The 23321-nt window shown below is 35.5% G+C and overlaps 1 protein-coding gene across 6 annotated transcripts in view; it reads right to left on the bottom strand.

Annotated features, from left to right (window-relative positions):
* Positions 1-23321, bottom strand: part of ATXN1 (ataxin 1) — a 219789-nt gene that overhangs the window by 79417 nt on the left and 117051 nt on the right. For all 6 annotated transcript variants that reach the window (XM_034429200.3, XM_087890342.1, XM_087890339.1 and 3 more), the window contains exon 5: positions 11626-11700. The gene's annotated coding sequence lies outside the window, so the exon portion shown is untranslated. The remainder of the gene's footprint in view (positions 1-11625; positions 11701-23321) is intronic.

Here is a 23321-nt window from a genome sequence, read left to right as displayed (position 1 = left end):
TTCAGCTGTGATGCACAGAATATACTGTTACAAATGGGGCCTGAACACAGCATAGGAGAAAAGAATGATTAGTAGCTGTGATATATTCTCCATGCTCCTGTTCAAGCACCTCAAGATAACATTCACCTTTTTTATTATCTTCATTATTTATTTATTAAGTTTATTTGCCACCCATCTTGAGGTTCAAGGTGACTCTGAACAGCTTAGCATCTGCATCGCATTTAAGTTGTGACTGAAGAGTAAACCCAGATCCCAGATCCTTTCAAATGTATTACTGCCATATCAACTCTCCTCCACACAACATTCATGCTTTATCTTTTTCTGTCCAGATGCAGAATGTTTTGTTTCTCCATATTCATTTAAGACCACTGTTTAAGCCTCTCCAGAACTTTCTGAATCTTATCTTTCCACTTTCAATCTCATCCCCTTCTACCTGCGAACTTGGTAAGCCTCATGAACTCCCACATCCAAGTCACTGATAATAATGTTTAACAGCACAAAAGTAAAAGGTAAAGATAAAGGTTTTCCCTGTCCAGTCATGTCCAACTCTATGGCGTGGTGCTCATCTCCGATTCACAGCCGAGGGAGCCAACGTTGTCCAAAGATGCTTCTGTAGTCATGTGGAGAACATGACTACACACTGAGGTACATGGAACACTGTTACCTTCCCACAAAAGTGCTACCTATTTTTCTACTCACATTTGCATACTTTCAAACTGCTAGGTTGGCAGGACTTGGAACAAGAATAGGACTTCACCCCATCATGTGGTATTTGGTCTCAAATTGCCAACTGTTTGGTAGACAAGCCCAGCATCTTAACCGACAGGCCACTGCATCCCAGGCTCAGGAACAATAATAAAAGCAATAGACTTATATACCACTTCAGAGTATTTTATAGCCCTCTCTAAGCAGTTTGCAGAATCAGCATATTGCCCCCAATAATCTGGGCCCTCATTTTATCGACCACAGAAGAATGGAAGGATGAGTCAACCTTGAGCCAGTGAGGATCAAACTCCTGGCAGTGGGCAGTGTTATTCATTTTATTGATTGATTGATTGATTGAATTTATATTGCCGCCTATTTGCCCATGGCGACTCAAGGCGTCTTACAGAATATAAAACCACATTTAAAACAATAAAAACTAACAAAAAGAATCAAATAAATTAATATAGTACAATATAACAAAATCATCCCCACCTTCTCCCCCCCCCCCGCCCCAGTGACAGCAGATCACATGAGCCATTTAATGGACTCCATCCCACTCTGGGTTCCCCAGGCCCACTGGCAGAACCATGTCTTCAGTGCCTTCCAGAAGAATTAGAGTGGGGGCCATTCCAATATCTGGGGGAATGATGTTCCAGAGAGAGGGAGCCATCACTGAGAAGGCCCTTCTTCTGGGTCCCACCAGGTGTATCTCCCTCAGGGATGGGACCCGCAACATTCCCTGCCTCCTGATGGGTTAACCTGCATTCTAACCACTGCATCACCACAAAACAGCTCTCCATTTAATACTTCCCTCCAAGCTGAAGCAGAACCATTAACAAACACTCTTTAAGCATAGTCATTTAGTCAACTGTGAGTATATACAGTATATCATATCCTACATAGGTTTATTGTATCATGTATATAAAGGAATCTTGAAACCACTAAATGTGCATATTAAAACCTGTAAATATTTGAAATGTATTTAGAATGCCCCAAAAACCGAAGAAGCCATTCACAATAGTGATACAGTTTTACTGAAATTCACAGGACTAGAATATGAATCCACTGAACAGGACTTTCACTTGTTGCAATAATCTGGGGAGAAACAGAATGCAGGAAAATAATGTGGCAAAACAAAGTGGATGTCAGCTACAGTCTCTTAACTCTTCCTGTCATCATGAGTTGAAGGGAAAGTTCAGAAAACTTTTGTTGGTCTTATAGAATTTCTACATGATTTACTGCTCAAGAAAAACAAAGACTCAAAATCATTGGCACTACACTGACGGAAAAGTCTCCTGTTTTAAAAAAAATGATCCCCCAATTCATGAAAGGCAAAAAGGATGTTGGTGGAAAAAAATAAAATTGAGATGCCTGTCCTTCTCCTCCTTCATATGCTTAGCTTGCTTAGAATCAAATCTTTTTCCTACACCTAGACAATATATAAGAAACAGTGACTCCTGTATTATGTAGTCCCGTTTTCTTTTAAATGTATATTTTAAAAATAGTAACCATTAATTACATCTATTTGTAATGAACATGATTTTGTAGGTGGAGAAAAGAAAAAGACTAGAGCTTGGAATAACAAGAAAGAACTTCTGGGGTCCCAATTCTGTTTAAAAATTCATTTTCTCTTGTTGTCCCGTCCCCGCCCCCCTCCCCCCCCCCCAGTAACAGCTGCTGGTAAGAAGAGATAATTTAAAAGAAGAAAAAGCAGCAAAAGAAGCAATAAATAAAGCTTCCTGCCTCAGTGGGAGTACAATGTGGTAAGAGTGGAACACAACATGGAAGCTGAACTTGGTTTGAATTCCCAGGGAACATTTAGTTGAGGAATTCAATAGAGAGAAAATTTTCTGATCCCTTTCTTTCCATAGCAGCCTCTGTGCCACATCCCACATTAAAATTCCAACAAAGATTTTGAGGACTCAGATGGCTGCAGCCAGAAAGGAAAGCAATGAGAAACTTCCTACAAGAGTCTAATATATTACATACCCAAATGAACAAGTACAATTTTATACAAAGAAAGTGGGGCGGGGGGGGGGGAGATACTACTGTAAGATTCTTTATTTACACAGCTAGCCTGGTTGTCCCCAGCAGTACACGAAACAACAACCTGCAAAGATTTATTTCAGTAAAACTCAAACATGATCCTATACTAAATCACATAGTATTGGTAGTCCTCGACTTACCCAAAAAATTTATGTTGTTAAGTGAGACAGTTGTTATGTTAATTTTGCCCCATTTTATGATCTTTTGTGCCACGGTTAAGTGAATCATTGCAGTTGCTAAGCTAGTAACACAGTTGTTAAATGAATCTGGCTTCCACGTTGAATTTGCTTGTCAGAAGGTTGCGAAAGGAAATCACTGGGACATAGGAACTGTGATAAGTATGAGTCAATTGCTAAGTATCTGAATCTTGACCACATGACCATGGGGATGCTGTGATGGTCGTAAGTGTGAAAAACTGTCATAAGTGGCACTTTTTTGGTGCCATTGTAATTTCACTAAATGACAGTTCACTAAATGAACTGTTCACTAAATGAACTGTTATAAATTGAGGACTACCTATAGAGTCCACACCACTATTTCTGATTTATGTTAACGCCTACTTTAGACACCATATCTGGACTAAGAATAGGAACAGATGATAAGCCCTAGCACAAGCAAGTGACGTATCAAGAAAAAAAATCAAATTATTTTATTTTAAATAAATGTTTGAGATTGCTATTTAAATTTTCTGCAATTCAATGAAGGCAAGACAATCATCTTGAATTCTAAATAACTACAAAACACAGCACTTTTCACCTTTTAATTCCTCCTCACTGCCAACTTTTAGACTGAGTTAGGAGCATGCCTTTATGAGAGAAGAATACATGTTCAAAAATCCTACTAATGCCTCTATTTAAAAACCATGTCCATCTGCATCTGATTGAAAATCCCACCAAGAACTATTTAAAATAGTAAATTCACTTTAAACCAAGCCTTTAAACCGAAAATGAGTTCTTAACTAACGTACAACATATCATATTACCAGGATTCCCAAGTGACAATAATGGTGTTTTAAATGTTAAGCATTGCTGTTCACATTATCTCCAAAAGGAATATAATTTTTTTCTCCCTTGCATGTAATTGAAAGGCAAGGAATGGTTCTTCTAATTAATATTATAACACAGATTTTTTAAATGAAATCCTCAAGCCATTTAAAAACTATAACAATAAAAAATAACAGAACAACAAAACGGCAAAATTTTCAAAGGCCCTGGAAACTCAGAAGATTTGGCACTAAAATAGCATTTGTGAATGCCAGAAAAAGGACTGCAAAGACCAACATCATAATAAGGTACCTTCATGGCCCAATCACCTCCCTGACCTTTGAAAGCACCAGAAAAGATTTTGTAATTAGATTGTTATCCTATGGGCAAGCTTATTTGAGAAAAGGTTATTAGGACAAATTGCAAGTCTTAACACAGCATTTGAAAATAAAAGTTGAAGGTAGGGCCTAAAAGTAGCCTGCAGCTGCTGAAGCTATTTAGAACTGGTGAAATGTTCTTTTTCCCTCTAAGTCTATTAATCTAACATAAGCACTCCCAACCTTTGAAATAATTCTCAAAGTCTCAAAGAAAATTGCAAAATATGCAAAAACTTCACAGCACAATTCATTTCTAAACTACACGATTCTTATTTTACACTGTTTACAATAGAAAAGTATAAAAATTTACAGAGCGTAGACATTCCTAGCATGTTGAGTACTAGCATTATACGTGGTGGACAAAATTACAAAAACAATAGGGTTTTTTTTTTTCAACCATAGAGCCCAGTATAGAAACGTTGTAAATTTTCTATTTACCTGATTCAGTTCAAAAATTTCCACTGAAATAACAGTGAAACTGTGCCCATTATCCAGAATATTTAACTATACAATGATTTAAATGATGTAAGGTACAGGTAAAGGCAAAGGTTCCCCTCGCACATATGTGCTAGTCGTTCCCGACTCTAGGGGGCAGTGCTCATCTCCATTTCAAAGCTGAAGAGCCAGCGCTGTCTGAAGACGTCTCTGTGGTCCTGTGGCCGGCATGACTAAACGCCAAAGGCATATGGAATTCTGTTCCCTTCCCAACAAAAGTGGTCCCTATTTTTCTACTTGCATTTTTTATGTGCTTTCAAACTACTAGGTTGGCAGAAGCTGGGACAAGTAACGGGAGCTCACCCCATTACATGGCATTAGAGATTTGAACCGCTGAACTGCTGACCTTTCGATCGACAAGATCAGCGTCTTCGCCACTGAGCCACTGGGTCCCTTACTAAATGATGTAAATAGTCACAAATTACAATTTATGCAAATCAGCTTAAGTAAGGTAGATACAATAGATTTTGTCTGTTATTCTGACTCCAATTTTGCCTACCACATCAAAAATCTATTAAATCCAGATGCATGAAATGAAGGATTCATGTTAGCTCTTTTAGTAGTCTAAATCAATTACATAGATATTAAAAGTTCAATGTTAGAAACCAAGGCTATCTCCAAAACATAAATTGCATTCAGGCTGCCTGATTAGAACTTAATAGTAGTTGATTTTTAAATAATGACTATAATGTTTTACCATGTTAATACAATGAGACAGAGGAGACTACTTCCTCCAGACAAAATGGGGTAAAATAATGTGCTACTATTCCAAAAAAGGCAACAGTCTAAAATACTCACATGCAGAGATTTCAGACATATTTAATTTGAAAACAACAAAGGCTTTCTAAAAACAGAAAGCTCTTCAGTTACCACTCTTGCCATTGTTGTCATGAATTGCAAACTCAGACTCCTTAAATAAGTAACTGGCATTAAATGTCTGCAATCTGGGAACAATGGAGCAATGCAGGGAAAATGTCATCATCTAGGAGTCAATTTGCAGGCAGGAAAGCTGAAGGAATTGACTTAACAAAACTGGCCTTGTGTGTATGGAGATACAGTAATGAAGATATTTTCCCTTATTAAAATGGAGCATTGTTTTGTTGCATTTCCTTATGTTGTAAAAAATAAAATACCTTGAATAGTTCAGGTTCTTTTTGGATTCTTAACAACAGCTCTTCATAAAGGACAGTAAAATTATAACTTACTTCATCAACATTCAATTCTTTATATTCTATATACCACTCTTATCTCAACCATGTGACACTTGTTGATAAGAAAGTGTCAGAGTTGAGTTTTGCACCTCACTCAATTATACAGAAGCTGTCAATTTCTTTTCCACAAAGCTTTATACTTCGAAATCATTCTCTATGTGCTGTGATTAGTGTACTCTGAAACCTGAAGACTTCTCAAATTTTTGTTTAAAAAATGACATATGCAACCACACTTCAAATTTAGAAGAAAATCCTTCTTACTCTGCAATCTCATCAATTTTACAAAAGTGTTGCCTCTCTCTTTTATTACACCTGACAGTTAATCTATATTCACAGAGATTTAGCTCAAATTGTAATTAGATACTAACAAGAAAATGCATTTTTCTCTTAAAAACAAAGCCATATTTTTATCTTTTAATTAACAAGAAAAAGTTTACAAATCAGAATCACTGATAGTGCGACCATGTGCATTGAACCTTACCCACAATTCATTAAATATTTAGAATCTTAATTTGGACAGTACTATATTTCATTGTAAATCTTACTATAATTTCGAATACCACAACCATATTTCCTTACACTGCTGTGATTCATTAGTGTTATTATTAACCATGAAGACTACTAAGCAGAGAGAAACAATTTTACATTCCCTGGTTCATTTTGGTTTTGTGCTGTTATATTATTTAAGTGGCTTATTTTATAGCACAATGGTGAATAGGTAAGAGAGAGGAAAAAAGAAAGCTCTTTAATCTCACTTCTGACCAAGAGACAATTTATCTTTCTCCAGCATTTATTCTTTTGCTGCTTCTAATCTAGAACAGCTATGCAAACACAACAATGTGCCAATGCCTACACAAAGCATTACAGTAATATTTGACACTTAAATTGGAAGCAAAACACAAGAAGAAAATTAAACAGCCCAAACTGTTAAGTTGTAAGATGTTAAGAAGCATCTGTGTCACCTGCTTTTTATCTCTGCACCTAGGATTGGATAAGGAAGGATTTTATTTCTGCATACTGGAAGCTCATAACTTTTACCATCCAACTGTTTTGTTTTGCACCATGTCGCTATTATTATGGTGCAGAAGCATTCTCGCGTGTGCTATCATGGCAAAATTAACTTGCCAGAACTTTTAATTGTTTCACTGCTCATAATGAATCACAGTAATGTTTGGCATACAGATTTATAATATCCCAAAGTTTACCAAAACAAACAGTTTACAATGGGAAATTATTCAGAGTTCATGGGAAAATTTTCAGTGGTGTTTATATGGTTAAGTGGCTATCAATTAATCCAATTTTGAGGTTTGAAAGGCCGATCTGCAATGTTCAGGATATATCTTTCTCACTTTCTCCTAAAGTAGCTATTGGAGAAGGAATGTTGGTACATTCCTAACATGGCTATATGAACTATATAACTGGATACAAACCAATGCTTAGTCAGAATGTTCCCTTAGTAGTACCCCTTTGGCAGTATGTCCCTAATCTGAAATGTTCCCTTTCCAGCCAGCAGAATTCAGACACCCCACCCCACCCCCCATGTACAACCTCTTAGGCCAGGGATGGCGAACCATGGCCCTTTTACGATCTGTGAACTTCAATTCCCAGAATTCCTGAGGCAGCCATGGTAGCTCAGGAATTCTGAGCTGAAGTTCACAGATTGTAAGAGGGCCATAGTTCCCTACCTCTGTATTAGGCAAATAGCATATTTCATATACTTTCTGTGGAAGAGATGCTGCCTGCCATGTAGAGGAAAAGATTCCCCTCATATTCCTTCTCTTCAGGACCTAAATTGTTTAGAGCAAGGCAAAAGTTGCCAGGTTGGAAAAATAGTCGCCCCCCCCCCCCCCCAAATAGTCTTCCACACAACTCCAGAAATATGTGGGCAAATACAGAGAAATTAAAAAGCAGAAGCATTGTCTGTTAAAAAATACCTTCTGTAGAAAAAGGTAACAAGTCCAATGGACAATTTCCATTAAGATTTTTATTTCTCCTCATTGTGTTTGTGCTATGTTTATTTATTTATGAATTGTTAATCTTTGTATAAATTAGGAGCTGGATTTTTAATGTTCAGCCTTGAATTATATTTCAACCATAAATATTTGTTAGATTTAGTGTCTCTATTGGGATGTTAGGGATATAAAATTCATATTAATTGACAACTATTTTGTACAGTACTTTATTTGGAGCATTATACTGTCTTTCTTATATATCTGCCTTTTTATCATGTTATATTTATGTTTTTTAACATAAATGTCCACAATTGGACATTTAATGTTGAACAGGGATTTCTGTATTTTGTATTTTATGATTTTGTAATAAAACGTGAATCTGATTATCTTGTGTAATATTGGTCTATCTCCCAAAGAAAGGCCAAATTGCCTAATCTTTTCTTCCTCCAAAATCTTTTCTTCCTCCCAATCCTAAACTCATTCTTGGGAAACAGGCAAAACATAAATTTTTGTTCCCAGAATTTGAAATATCACACGAGGACAAAAGAAAATAAATGGATTTCAGCATTTTATTTCTAATTAGAATCGAAGCAGAACTATGTGATCCTAGATTTGAATCTAGTTTATCACATATCAGTTCACTGTTCACCGCAGCAAAGTAGCAAGTAAAGTCATTACACTCTGGACCTATAGAATATGCTGATTATTATCTCACAACTTGTGATTCAATGTAGCATAATTAACAGACAATGCATCTAGAAAATAAAGTAGCATAAAGTGGAATGTGGCACCTATACTTGAATAATGTTTATATCAGGGATAGGCAAACTTTGGAGGACTTATATCTAATATTTAGTTTAGCGCTGTCTAGTATATCTTCAAAAAGTAAGGAAGAAAGGATCCAAAGTTTAAGTCTAACAATATCTGAGGCAATTCCTCATAATGGAAGACAAAAATAAAATATGAAATTTGGCTTGTGTTTGAGCTATTTCCTAGACATGATTTTTTTAAAACTGAAAAGCATTGAAGAGTTAACAGGAAAGAAACCCATTTATGCAAGGGTAACATCAGTTGGCCACGCGTCAAAATAAATATTGCACTGAGCAATCTATTTTCCCTTTGCTGCAATAAATGAAGTATTTGTTGATATAGCAAACTCATAATTTTGAAACTGGAATTTACTTGTACATAAAATATGATTCCTAATTTACTACATTCAGGCTTTGAAAATGCTGACCTATAATGTGCCTGAGGGACCCAATGCTAACTGCACATGCAGCTAAATGTTACAACAAATTTTAAGAAACAGAATAAAGTTCTATTACTCAATTCTACATATGAGAAAATTGAAAAATAGCTACACTTAGTAAACCCTTCCATTGAACATTAATTCAATAAGCAGCCTTCAAATTTGTATAAGTTTCAGACTGCGTGAAGACAAGTTTGTATATTACTTTTTCAACTCCTTGTCAAGTAAAAGTTGCTAATTTATAATTCCAAATAGCTCCAGAATTATTTCCATAATTCTACTTTTACATTCATTTAAAATAGTATTATAAGTTTTAACCAAATGATGTAATTGAGTAGTAGTATACAAGGTGAGCAATTAAAAACCTGTTGTCTCACATGAATTCATCAGTAGCATTAAACACAATGTTATCTCTCAGCCTCAAACTTACAAGTTTGAGAACTTAAAAATTGGGAAATACTTTTCCTGGAAACATGTATCTATAAACTGAAATTTAAAAGTTATAGTTAGAAAAATGAATATTTAGCCCATTACCACTTGCACAGTTGTTTAACTACAAAATATATTTCAACCACATTTATAACAGTGCTAAATTACTAGACTTTGTGTTCAATTACTTTACTTTACTTTTATTTGATTTATATACCGCCCTACTCCCGAAGGACGGTGAACAGCCAACAATAAAATCATACATACAAAATTTAAAAAGCAGAAATAAAATCAAACTAAATAGTTTGGCCCAGACAGATTAAAACCCCCAATCAATTTAAAACAAATTAAACTTTGAATATTAAAAATATTAAAAAATATTAAAAAATTATTTAAAAAGAGGGAGAAAGTTAGGCCAGGCCCGCCTGGTGGAATAAAAAGGTCTTAAGAGCACGGCGGAAGGTGCGCAGATCCGGGATCCTCCGTATCTCCGCGGGGAGCTCGTTCCAGATAGTAGGTGCCCCCACAGAGAAGGCTCTCCCCCTGGGGGCCGCCAGTCGACATTGTTTGGCCGACGGCACCCGGAGGAGCCCCTCTCTATGAGAGCATACCGGCCGGTGAGAGGCTATTGGTGGTAGTAGGCGGTCCCGCAAGTACCCAGGTCCTAAGTCATGGAGCGCTTTAAAGGTGGTGACCAAAACCTTGAAGCGCACCCGGAAGACCACCGGGAGCCAGTGCAGCTCGCGCAGGATAAATTATTAATAATAAATTATTTATTACTGATATTACTAATTAATTTATTATTTCGAGTCAGGTACAAAACTCTTCTTAATGCCGATACCCAGTCACATGATATCTTCATCTTCTTCCTGGTCAGAATGTAAAATTAAACACAAACTTTTGAAGAAGAGGGTCTTTCATATTACAACATGGTATACAAGTTCCGTTGCTAGTTGACAGTGCAGCTATTTTTAGGTTTATATTGGAAGTAAAGGGGGAAAAAAGGGACAGTTAATATAAAAGTTAGAGCACTAAAGACTCCTGGTGTTTCAGCCACTAATTTATAAATCCAAATACCTCCAGATTAAAGAAAATATAGAATGTGTATCAAAATCACAGGCTTAAAGTTGAAGAATAAGAACAAACTTCAGTCCTCAGTCCTGCAAATGTTCTTGGTGGAATTCAAAATAATTCGTTTGAAGGGATTTTTAAAAAATCCCTTCAAATTTAAATTTTTTAAAAAATTTAAAAAAAAATTAAGATATGTATAAAGATACTAGATGTACCCCGCCTAGTTCTTTTAGACCATAATCATTGATTATGGTATGCAGAGGAGCCAATTTTTCATGTTCACAAGAAAAAAGCCCAATACCAGATTAAGTCATTAACAAAGCAATAGACGAGCAGTCTGTCCTTCCCAAAGAAGATTGATTTCCAACCATTACAGTGCATGAGAACTGAAAGAAGTGCAAGAATTTGAACCTTCAATTAACTATAAACAGGTCTTGCAAACCATCAATCCTTTCAACTCTGTGTTACTAGCTGCTGCTGTTCAAATAATAATCTTCTACCTGAACTCTCTTTCAGACAGATCAGTAGGTCAGTATTAACAGCACTGTTTATGTAAGAATGCAACAAGAAAATGTGGACATTCATATATCATACTCATTCTTCCATTTCTTTTACTTTAAAAAAAATAAGTTGGCTTGCAAAGGTCATAGGTTATTGGGTTGAATTTTTCAGTTGATTTTAGACATTTGTTGAGGTTCTTTAAAAAAGAGGAATCAATGGCAATAGCCTAGCAGAGATGCAGAGATTAGTGTTCCATGCTATGAACAGGGGGGAAAATGTCACTGCAAAGTGTTGTTTTACTTCTATATCTCAGTCATGAGATCTTATGAGGCTTCAGAGGCTGTAAAAATATAACTGGAGCCATACAAAGGGTGTGCCCTGCCCTCTCAAGAGAAAAATACATATCCACCCCCATGACTCTCACATGAAGTCTTTGTGTAGACACAGAATGACAGCAAAGTCATAGATTATGTATGTTGAATTAGAGTAAAATTCTTATAAAGAGTTTTTTTTCACTTCTAATTTGCTCATCATCATTAGAAGATAATGATATTTTCTTGGTAGATACAATTGTTATTAAAAGAAGGGAAATGTGTACATGCTTACCATATCACACTGAGCAATCTTCAGAATTTTCTGCTTGGTATTCAAATAAATCTGCACACCATCTGCTCTTCTCACCTGCAGGAAGAAGATAATGTATATTACCTTATTTTCTTATTTTTTACCACTTGTAATGGAACAAAGCATATCAATGAGTATTGAATTATTTTTCTTCATTAATGGCTATTGCATTTGAATAAAAATAATTATTAAAAATAAAGAATTTTTAAGTGGGTCATTATGAAACAATTATACCATAACAATTTAATTATTGACATAAATGATAAAAAAATTTTGAACTAGAGTAAAACAGTAGATAAAATAACATAAAAATCTCCTAAAGACTTTTCTATGAATCATGAAAAGCACGGAAAATACATGTACAATTAAGTTTTGCAACTGTTAGAACAAAAGAAATATTTTTTTGCCTGTTCTCTGCAATAATATCCTAAGATGTACTGGATATTCACAGTACAAATCAAATCAAATCAAAGACACAGATCAAATGCAATTAGGTACTTTCTTAAATGCTTGATCTTTTAAAACCCAGATAGAACACAAACCAACAGTGTTAGTCAGTATTGCTAATTCCTCACTGCATTATAGACCAAGAAGTCCCCAACCATGGTCTCTAACTACTGCAAATACATGTAGTCCTCAATTTATAATCACAACTGAGCCCAAAATTTTTGTTGCTAAGTGAAACATTTGTTAAGTGAATTTTGCTCCATTTTGCAACCTTTCTTGCCACAGTTGTAAAATGAATCTCTGCAGTTGTTCAGTTAGTAACATGGTTGTTAAGTGAATCTGGTTTTCCCACTGACATTGCTTGTCAGAAAATCACAAGAAGTGATCACATGTCCCTGGGACACTACAATGGTCATAAACGTGAATCGGCTGCCAAGCGTCTGAATTTTTATGACATGACCATGGGGATGCTGCAACAGTCGCAAGTGTGAAAAGCAGTCATAAGTCACTTTTTCAGTGGTGTTGTAACTTCCAACAGTCACTAAATGAACTGTTGTAAGTTGAGGACTACCTGTAGCTCTAGGGATGGAGAGAAAGAATCCTATCTTCCTCTGAAGTATTTAATAATATACTGATTGATACATAAGCTTCTGTTCAAACATTTTAGTGTAATACAGTGTCCTCTGAGTTTAAATACTGATGCTTTGGAGTGATGTACTCAGTGTCACCTTGCATGGTGAGATGAGCAGGATAAAAATTGGGTAAATAAATTAATAAAAATAAATGTGAACCTCAATCCTCTTTGTACATTCGGCAATTAGAACATAATTTTTTAAAAAAATTCTCAGCCAGCATGATTAGTACCTAACTGTACCTCAATACTTTTGATACTCTTATAGCAGTACATTTAGATAGAACTGTTACTGTTCATTTATTCATAAGGAGTTTTTTTTTTATTGAAAAGTTTTAAAATGTTTACAAACAAATTCCCCCCCTTCCCCCACCTCATAAGGAGTTTTTTTACATCATCAGTGTGCTTATTTAGTGAAAATTCACCTATTTTCTGCCAATACATATAATACATGCAGTTAGTTCTAGTTTAACATAGATCAATTATCCTGCTGTGCTCTTAATATAGTTTCTAAAAGCATGTAAGGATCATTTTCTGTCCATTTTCCGCCATGTACACCCTTACTTGAATAGAATTATGAGCAATTTTCATAGTATTTAGTTCCATGTAGGCATGCTTAATTGCCACACAAACTGATTCAACACTTCTCTTCACATTTCTCTCCATGTTCATTCAATGCAACAAAAAAATTTATATATAATGCTTATGAATATTAAACAATTTTGAATTGTTTCAAGTAAATGGAAACAATCTTTATGCAGGAATTATGACTGAGACAGTAAAAACACAAAAAAATGATGAAATATGAGATCACTTAAAAGCGCTGTCTTACTCATAAGAAAATGTTGCACCTGTTGAATGATAATTACACTGCCTTCAGTTTGCCACTAACTTAAATATTATCATTAAAGGAACATTTTAAGAACAATATTCTTACTCCTATCATCTGATATCTCTCAAAGTCATTGTCTTTGGTAACTTAATAAAAATTACATCATTTTTCTCTATCCATCTGTAGGAGAATTACCTCATTGATCAATAATAATGGTCCATGCTTGCAATTACCATGTTATTCATAATAAAAACTATTCCACTATTAAAAACAAAATATGTGGTTCACAAATAAATCAATCTTTTTAAATAATTTATTTTACTATAAGGCAAAGTTTATTTTACATTCTGTAAATAAATAGGTAAATGAAAAGTAGACTACAGTAGACTATGGAGATTCTCAGTCATCCAGGTCATGGTTGTCCCAAAGGTGCTTTTTCAAGAGGCAACTGAACTTTCTGGGTTTTCTTTGAAGACGTTTTGCTTCTCATCAGTGATGAAATGTAAAATTTGTTTCTACCGGTTCTGTGGGCATGGCTTGGTGGGGTGGTGGTGATGTGACTGGGTAGGTGTGGCCAACTTTTTTTTTTTTTTTACTTTTTAAAACATTTTTTCTCTTCGGCCGAAGAGGTTGTAGAAAAAATGCTTTTAAAAGGCTCTGACAATCCCAGCTGAGCCGGGCGATCATAGAGGCTTTTTTTTTTTACTTTTAAAAGCATTTTTTTGGCCGAAGAAAAAATGTTTTCAAAAGTTTTTTAAAAAAAGCCTCTGATGATCGCCCAGCTCAGCTAGGCATGGGAGGCAGGGCAGGGATTTTTGCTACCGGTTCTCCAAACCACCCGCCACCATCGCTACCGGATCGGGTGATCCGGTCCGAACCAGGAGCATTTCACCCTGCTTCTCATCCAAGAAGCTTCTTGGATGAGAAGTGAAACATCTTCAAAGAAAAATCAGAAAGTTCAGTTGCCTCTTGAAAAAGTACCTTTGGGATAGACTACAGTTCCCTCAAAGCAAACAGCCTTTATCAGACTGATTTAGATACAAGTACCATAACACAGATTTTTTTTAAAATTGGAAGAAGTCCAGTCTGATAACCAGAAACTTTCCCAAAAGATCTTCAGTTAAAGAATTTATTGAATATTGTAAACCATCATCTAATTCCATCCATATGAACACATTTCCTTTGCCCTATTATACACGTCATACTGAAGGGTCAACATATTAAGCTGATACACAAACAAACTTCTCTGGCTCTAACAAGTAACCAAAGATTAGCAAGGCCACTCTTGGGAATGCTCAACCTGGCCCTGCATAATTAGCAAGAAAGAATTAATGTCTATATTTACATTCACTGGAGAGGAAGGGATTACAAGAGACTAATACACTGGGATATTTGTATAGTGGGCTCAACACTGCCAGGGTCACTGCAATACTTTAAATCTGTATTCTTCACTGTGTGCCTGCTCATTCTCTTGTAATATCTTCCTCTCCAATGTCTCTACTCTGTAAAGGAGAAAAAAGAAAGAAAGAAAAACATCAGGTAAGGAATAGGATGAAGCATACATTAATGAGCATATGACTAAAGAACACTGCAAAGGGCATAACTTTGAATAGTCACTGAACAAGACAGTTAGCAACTGTATACCTGTAGTGTATACTTTTTGTTAGATTTCCAGAAATAAAATATTTTCCCCATATCATAAGAATTCATTGAACTATTCACTGTGTAATCATCTGTTCTAAAATATTATAAGTTAATATAAAATATTCAAAATATTCATAAGAATGGTATACAAGAAGCAATGATTACATACAACTGAAATTCTATCACATATTCATCATGTGATTCCCAGGCTAGAATAAGGTAAAATCATTCCCTTAGTACATTTCTACAAATTCTTTTCTTCAAGCTATTACCTTTTTTTTTTTTTTTTTTTTTGCTGATTTGCACAATCACACCCAGCTTATTTCAACAGCTAATAAAGGTGAATTTATCTTTAGTTTCAGAGTTGAATAAGGAGAACCCTATATGAACTATAACACATTTTTAACATGTAATTATGAGTTACTTGAAACACTCCTATTTGTACTCTTTTATTCTCCTTCTTAAAGCTCAAATTATTGAGAAGCAAAATTCATTCAGAAAGCATTTTAGGCTTTGAACAAAAAGAAGATTTTATTGCTAATGAAGTATTCAGGCCAAGAATTAGCTTTTACATTCTGAGGATGTCAAGCATTTCAGAAACAAGTGACTAAAATTAAGAAGCTGTTCAGCAATAACTGTTTTGTAAAGAAAAAATCCTTTATAAATGAATGCATATATAATAAATATAATACGTCCCTACAACCAAATAGGTTACTATTTGTTCTGGTTAAGTTTGAAAACACCTATTATTTAACGATGAGCCCAGAGTTGTTATTTGATCTGTCCAGTCACAAATATGCTTAAGTGTCTTAGTGAAATTTCTAAGGAAAAAAGGGGGATACAGAATGGGAGTTTTCTTTGTGGTCCATAGTTCCCTTTGTTCCCATCCCTCCAAGGAAATTTGCAGGCAGTTCTGGGGGAGGGGGGGAGGAGGCTTCACAGGGCTTTGCTGAAAATCATGAGGAGAAAGAAAACTGGTCAGTCTATATTATATGTGGAAAGGAGGATTACCCAACAGGTAATAGTACTTTCTAGTACTATTTTAAAAACTTATAGAACAGATTATTTTTAAAGCTCTTTCTAATGGTTTTTCTAATAGAATCCGACTATCCCCAAGTTGGCAATCTTACCCACAAATGTGGTAATATTATCAAGAAATTCCTCTACTTCATACTTATCAATCTAGCTATTCTCAATGGTGGTCCCTAGATTTTCATGGCTGATCATAAAGTGAGGGCAGCTGATACAACTGAAGGCTTACAATTCCTCCTTACAATGCCTCTTTCAATTTTTGACTAAGATCCATTCACTGCTAAAATACTTTCAATTATCAATTCAAGTGTCCATGAATCTGATTTGTACACAAATGCATTTACTGTATGATGGCTAAGAGGCATTTTCTATGAGTCAGCCCAATCATTTAGGTGTTGAGTTGCACAGTACTTAAGATTAGATCACTGTCCATAAGAAGATGGACTAACTCACATGATAAATGCATTTAAAGTGATTGAACATATGTAGAATACTTACATAGGCAAGCAGTTTATCTGTGGTTGCTATCATATCCGTTTCAGTTCTGAGACCAAATAGCAAGGGAGTCAAATAATGCTTTTACAACAGCTTATATTATTCATTTCTCAAACTGAGAATCAATCCACAATGTTTTTTTGTCCATAAGAGTGCAAAAGTTAACATATCTCATTGTTTTGTAACTTCACTTACTCATGCACGCATTCATTCCAAGTTTCTTACATTAATTAAGCCAACATATGTTAAATAAATGATATCCACATTTTAGTCTGAAAATAAATCCCACTTGCACAGCTCCCAAAGCTATTAGTTATGTAGTCAGATTTTTAGTAAATGTGCTATAGACTAATTTAGTCAACTTCCACACTTACGTGCCTACATCACTATCCAACTGATGATGCTTTTTACATATTGTGTTGAAAGCTGCTGGCTTTTATAAACATTTGTAAGAAGTATTGCATTCCAACCATTACAACAAGACTAATGAGGAATTTGTTCCTAATTATAGCATTATAAAATGATCAACTCAACTTATCAAAGGGTGTATGTATGAGTGATTGTGTCATGTGATGGTTTTGCCAGAGAGTTTAATCATCTGTTCATGCTTCCCGATTTGGGGTAGTCCTGTTCTTGTGAAAATTAGGGCACTGCACTTGGGTTGGGGAACTGGGTAAAATCCAGTTTTATATATTATGTGAGGGTCTGATATAGCACGTTCAGTTCAGATTATTCTATATATTATATTAATTACTTCTTCATTTCAAGAGTTAGCAAATTTCTGAGGGACAACAGCTGAAACTCACTCTTCAAATGAGCTGCAATATCAGACATGTCATTACAGGAAGTTTGTTGATGTCAGACAAAAGAGTTAGTGTTTGTTCTGCAATTTTATGGATGGGAAAGACAATCCAGACATTGATGATACAATTTTGGCCTTGTTTGGAAGGTTTAAGGGTAGAAACTCTAGTGGATTGCCAGAATCTTTCTGCTCTTATTTCTTCCTTTCTTTTGGAGAAATAAAGACTTTTTCTATTAAGTTTCAATGGTAACATCTTAAGGTTTTGAAATGCCTATGGGCATCCTCCTTGCTTTACATAATAGTGTATTATATATAAAGCAGTGATAATAAACACCAAGTTTTTAACTGCTACATAAGCTACTCATATCAGATCATTCTAGAATAAGCTAGAATAAGAATGAACCTGCCAACAAGTATGCCAGCCCAGAAAAATAGATTGTCAGGCAATGATAAAATCTTTAATTTGGAGGGAAAGCTTAACTTTTTAAAAATAATTTTTATTTTTAAAATAAATTTAAATTATTATTTGTTTTTGCATTGATTCGGAATGATTTCTCTATCAGCTCCCTGTTGGGCAATTTGAAGGTTGCTGGGCTGTTTCTTCTTAAACCCTACCATCTCTGCCTTTGATGATACATAGGGACAATATTTTTAAAAAGTGCTTCATAGTGAATCTGCTGAAACTAATCAAGTGAAACCCATAAACAATCTATCATTCTTGTTGTTTTCTATTTCATTTGGCCAAAAAAGGGAAGCAGTTTTAAGAGTTTAATGTTTCTCCATTACAGGCTGTTGTTCAATGTTTGCATTCAAAAGTTTAAACTGAATTGTTACATTAAACTCGCAAATTCAACTGGATGCTATCAGTTTCACAGAAACTGTATTTAGAATATTTATTCAAAAAGAAGGCGAGGTTCTTCAATTAGTATACCTTAATATTTGGAACAGTATGGAGGCCAAGAAGTTATTTAAGACAGATGCTGCTGACAAAGAAAAACTTGCAGGTATCTTGTTGCAAATAATTCAGACAAAAGGCTACCCCCCTGTTGTGACCCAGGCCCAAGCAGGTTGTCAGACTTCGATGCTATCTCAAAATAAATGAATTTCCAAACTGCCAATCTTTAAGGAAATCTTTTCTTTATTCGAGCACAGCAACGGATCATGACTTGATGCGGACAAGACTGACCTTTTGCCCCCCAATCCCTCCCTTTCCGATCCCCAATTCTCCTTTCTATGTCAGCGCTGAAGCACTGACATAGGTATTATCAGACGCAAACAGTTCGAAACAAACAGACTTTATTAGAACAGCTGAGAATTAATTCATTCTCAGCGTAGTCCAAACTAATTCAAAACAAATTCTTCATAACACAATTCTTCAGCCTTATCACCAACCTTGGTCTAATTAGGCAACCTGCCAAAGGCTTTTCTTGGCAAAAGTTCAGAAGCAGAAGACGCCGACAAGAAATAAATGCAGCAAGACAAGAAACAAATCTATCAACGTTGTTTTCTGACAAAGAGCCCAAGAGCCGTTGCTGGTCTTTTAAGCCTTATGGGAGGGGCCAATCATCTCTTGGCCCTACTCCCGAGTCGTCCTTTTTCTTTAGCTCATCTTGCCCTCTGGCAGCTCTTCTCATGCATGCACTAGGAACAGGCTCCTCCTGTTCCTCTGCCTCTCTGCTGTCAGCCTCTGGAGGCTCCGGAGTCCACACATCACTCCCAGATGGCCCTGGCTCTCTGCCTCCGACGCAGAGCCCTCATCCGGGCCTTCCTCAGCCTCCAGGACTGGCCCTGTTCTTCCTCTGCTTCCTCACTGTCCAACTCCACTGCCAGCTCCGCAGGCTGCTGGCGAACCACAACCCCCCCCCCAAAATATCAAGAAATCAATAACTGTTGCTTTTGCCTTACTATCACAAGTTGGGAGATTGGCTCTTGAGCTGAGAATGTGAGACACAAATATTTCTGCATTTCCAACATCAAAGAAATGATGGTAATATAAAGGAGAAGGATACGGTCCATGATCCTTTTGAAATTTCTTATCCAAATTCCATGAGGATATTTTGGAAAAATGGGAAGTGGCAGCATTAAGACTTTGGGAGAGTATGGGGTAGGACAGATAAAGGGCAGAACAGCTGAGCAATCATGTATCACTTACTTTCACTGGCATTATAATTCTTTTCCATTGTTAAAATATCAGTTTATCCCTTTATTTTGCAGATTAAGTAATTCATCACCTTTTATTTTCCAAGGATAATAAAGATGAATTTGAACTTTGAGAAATCTCTTTTTAGCTGTTGAATGTATTGAACTCTCCTAAATTTCTTATAATAGTAAATTGGGAAAACAAACTTCAGCAAGCATATAAGTGAAAGCACAATCCTATCCATCTTTTACTCAGAAATCCAATTATGTTCAATTAGACTTTCTCCAAAATAAGAACATTTAGGATTATAACCAGAAGTTTTCTTAATACCTATTGGATTCTCAAGAACATCTTTTTAACAAAATATATATGTACTCCATGAAAATAGAATCAAATTTGACATAATTATAGTAAGATGTTCACAAGAGAGCTCAGAACTTGATGCATATATTGCTAAATAAATTATGCAAATTCCTAATACTATTATAAAATAGAAAAAGTACACCACTTGTTCACACATATACAATGATCACATTATAATTCTATTTTTACCAGTAAAACATTGTAGAAAAGAAATTTATTTTTATACTAGCATGCCACCCACTCCTAATTAACATCAATCTGTCTTCTGTGAACAGTATATGTTGCAAAAATGTGTGCCCTTGAGTACACGAGGGTATTTTGCAAGATGTCCTACGTGTTGCTAAAACCTGAAATTGTTTTACCCACTGCTGTAGGAAATGCCTGAATCTTTATTCTCTTGTGACTTTTCAGATGAATAAAAATAAAAATAATCTTTTTTACCTTTCTGTGATTTTTAAAAAATATTTATTAACATAACCCTTTTGACTCAGCTCCTCCCAATTCCTCCATCCCTGGTACATCTGTTTCTTAGCTGGTTAGCTATTTTAAAAAAGCAAATAAATGTGGTGCACATAGAGAAGACAGCCTAAATATCCTTCATCTAATGAACAGGCATGACAGGAAGGAAGTTAGATCTGAAGGCTACAACTGAAGACTGTAAGCATTCATCCACATGTCCTGCACTAATGGTTTCTTAAGGAAGGGAACATGTGATGTTGTCTTTAATCTACCTCCAGCTCATGATAAATAAACTTCTGCTCATCTTTTTTTGCTCCACTTCAAAAGCAATGTTTTCTGAGATGTGCATGAACAGTGAAAACGTAAAACAGTAATTTTATATTTTGAGCTTGGTGTCATAAAACATAAGAGCCCCAAAGAACTTCATCATCACATCCTTTTTACAACAAAGAATTACAAGCAGAGATTCCTTATACCAGAGTGATAAAATGATGAAAAATATATTCCACTCAGAGGGCAATCCCCACTCACCCAAAAGACCACGGGTGAAGGTGGGCCAGTAACTATCTCAGCCTATTAGCCTCATCCACTGCAAAGCTGAAAATGCCTTCTCTCTGCCTGGCATTTTCTAGACATGTTGCTATTGTTACTCTTGCCAACAATGCATCTAGGAAGTCCCAGTTATTTCCAAGGGAAGTAGGCTAAGGAAACTTGAATAAAACATAAAACAAGGAAAGTACATGAACATGGTTTAAGTTCAATGAATGAAAGACAGAAAATAAATATAGTAGTATTTATTTTAGAAGTATGGAAGAGAAATTTGACCTCTTTTTTCTTCAGGGTTGCCGGGTCTTTTGATTTACTTAGCATGTTCAGATAGCTTTAGTTGGTTTGTGTGCAATGCTGATACCATGGGGTTGTAATAGTCTGTTGGTGGTTTCTGTGATGTTTTTGATGTACAGTAGTATTTTCACAGTTTGTGTTGGTTATACTATATTGGGTTGAGTGGTCAGGCACTTCTTGATGAAGTTGCATGGATTTCCATGAGCTACATATATTCTCCTCTATCAATATCACAGTAAAACATGCATGAGGATATAAAAAAATACTTAAGAGAATGGTTGCAACACTGAACACAGAGTGAAGACAAGGATGTGTCATGTTTTCTTAGTGATTTAATGTATTTAAGGATTAATGTATAAGGAATAAATGCTATGATGTTAAATGTGTATTGATTATTGATGTGAATGTGTGTGCATCTTAATAAGCAGCACAGTGCAATGCTGTTGGTTAAGAAGCTTGGCACAATGGTTGCATTTAAGAGAGAAAGTGGGGTGAATTATTTTACAAGTTATACATAAAAAATGTAAATTAAAGCAAGTAGCAAGAAGATTTGCTAAAATGGGGAAATGAATGGAGAAATTTTAAGCTGTGCAAAAACTGGCAGAAAGTGGTGGGTATTACAGAATCCGTTACGAGAACTAAATACTTCTCAAAAAAAGAAAGATGGCTGTGTCTGAGAATATGCTTCTGCGCACCCAATATTACATGGAAATAAGGAGTATGTCAGGAGAAACACAGAAATAAGTTGAATGACATGAAAATGGCTTCATTAAGAAGTTTGTTGAGTAACAAAGAAAGGTCAGAAAGTCAAGAATGTATAGGTCATGAAGGAAGACAAATCAAACATAAAGTGAGTAAGCAATATGAAAGAAATACATTGAGATAATTTGGGCATATACAGATGAGGACTGAACTGCAAAACACATATGTGAAGAAAAAGTGAATGGGATGACAGAAAGAGGAAGGCCAAAGACCTCATCTGGTCCATAAAGCACTTCTAGTTGTTATAAAATGTCTTCCTCCCCAGAGTCACATGAATGCAGTTTGGGCACTTGACAACTAGCTCACTTTTGCGACCAGTTGCAGTGTCCCAAAGTCACATGACTGCGATTCATGACAGTTTTTTCCAGTTTCCAGCAAAAAGATACCTATTTGGAAGAATGGATTTGCTTAATGATAACCATGATTTGTTTAATGATTGCCAGGAAAAATGTTAAAAAGATAGATCAAGTCACATGGGTGCCTCAACTTAATGAATACAATGATTTACAATTTCTGATCTCAATTATGGTTGGAAGTTTTTATTGATTTATTTTGTATGACATAACAGAACACAGCATTAACTGTTGGTTTTATTTTTGGTACTTATGCTTCTTCTTCTTGCGGGGGCATCCTTGGGAGGTCCAGTAGGCAGAATGTTAGACTGTTTAGCTGAGACAAAATCATGTTGCCCAGCGTACACCAGGAGGAAGCTAGTCTACCCTGGAAGTTCAGAACTACCTATCTGTTATCTTTTAAATCTTAAACTTTTTTTCAATGTGTTTCCTTTCTCATTATGGCAAGAAGTCACACTGCTAGTTAACCAAATTACAAGGGGCTTCAGATGCAAAAGAAAAACAAAATTTAGGATTTGTAAGATGCCCGTTCGTGATGTATATACTGTACATGTGTATACCATGCCCATTTAATTAATAGATTATATATTAACAATTCATCACCTCAAACTTAGAAAAAATGATGATTAAGGAATTCATATGGCATGCCCTTCAAAAAGTTATAATCAAATATCAAAGCTTCTTTTAATTTTGCATTACATTCATGAATCTTAAACCCATTCAAATTATTTTCCACAATGATAATAAATGCTTGAGTTTGTTCTACAAAAATCACCAAGTCTGTCCCAAAGGACTCTATCATCCTCCAGAGTAGTTTTTAGGAGAAGGGCCTGCAGAGAAATGGAAAACTGCCCTCTTTCCACTACAGAAGCAGT

This window comes from Pantherophis guttatus, chromosome 3 (assembly GCF_059756535.1).
Source record: "Pantherophis guttatus breed Tessera chromosome 3, ASM5975653v1, whole genome shotgun sequence".
NCBI classification, from domain to species: domain Eukaryota; kingdom Metazoa; phylum Chordata; class Lepidosauria; order Squamata; family Colubridae; genus Pantherophis; species Pantherophis guttatus.
Note: the sequence above shows the minus strand (reverse complement) of the source record. Positions and strands in the feature narration are given on the sequence as shown.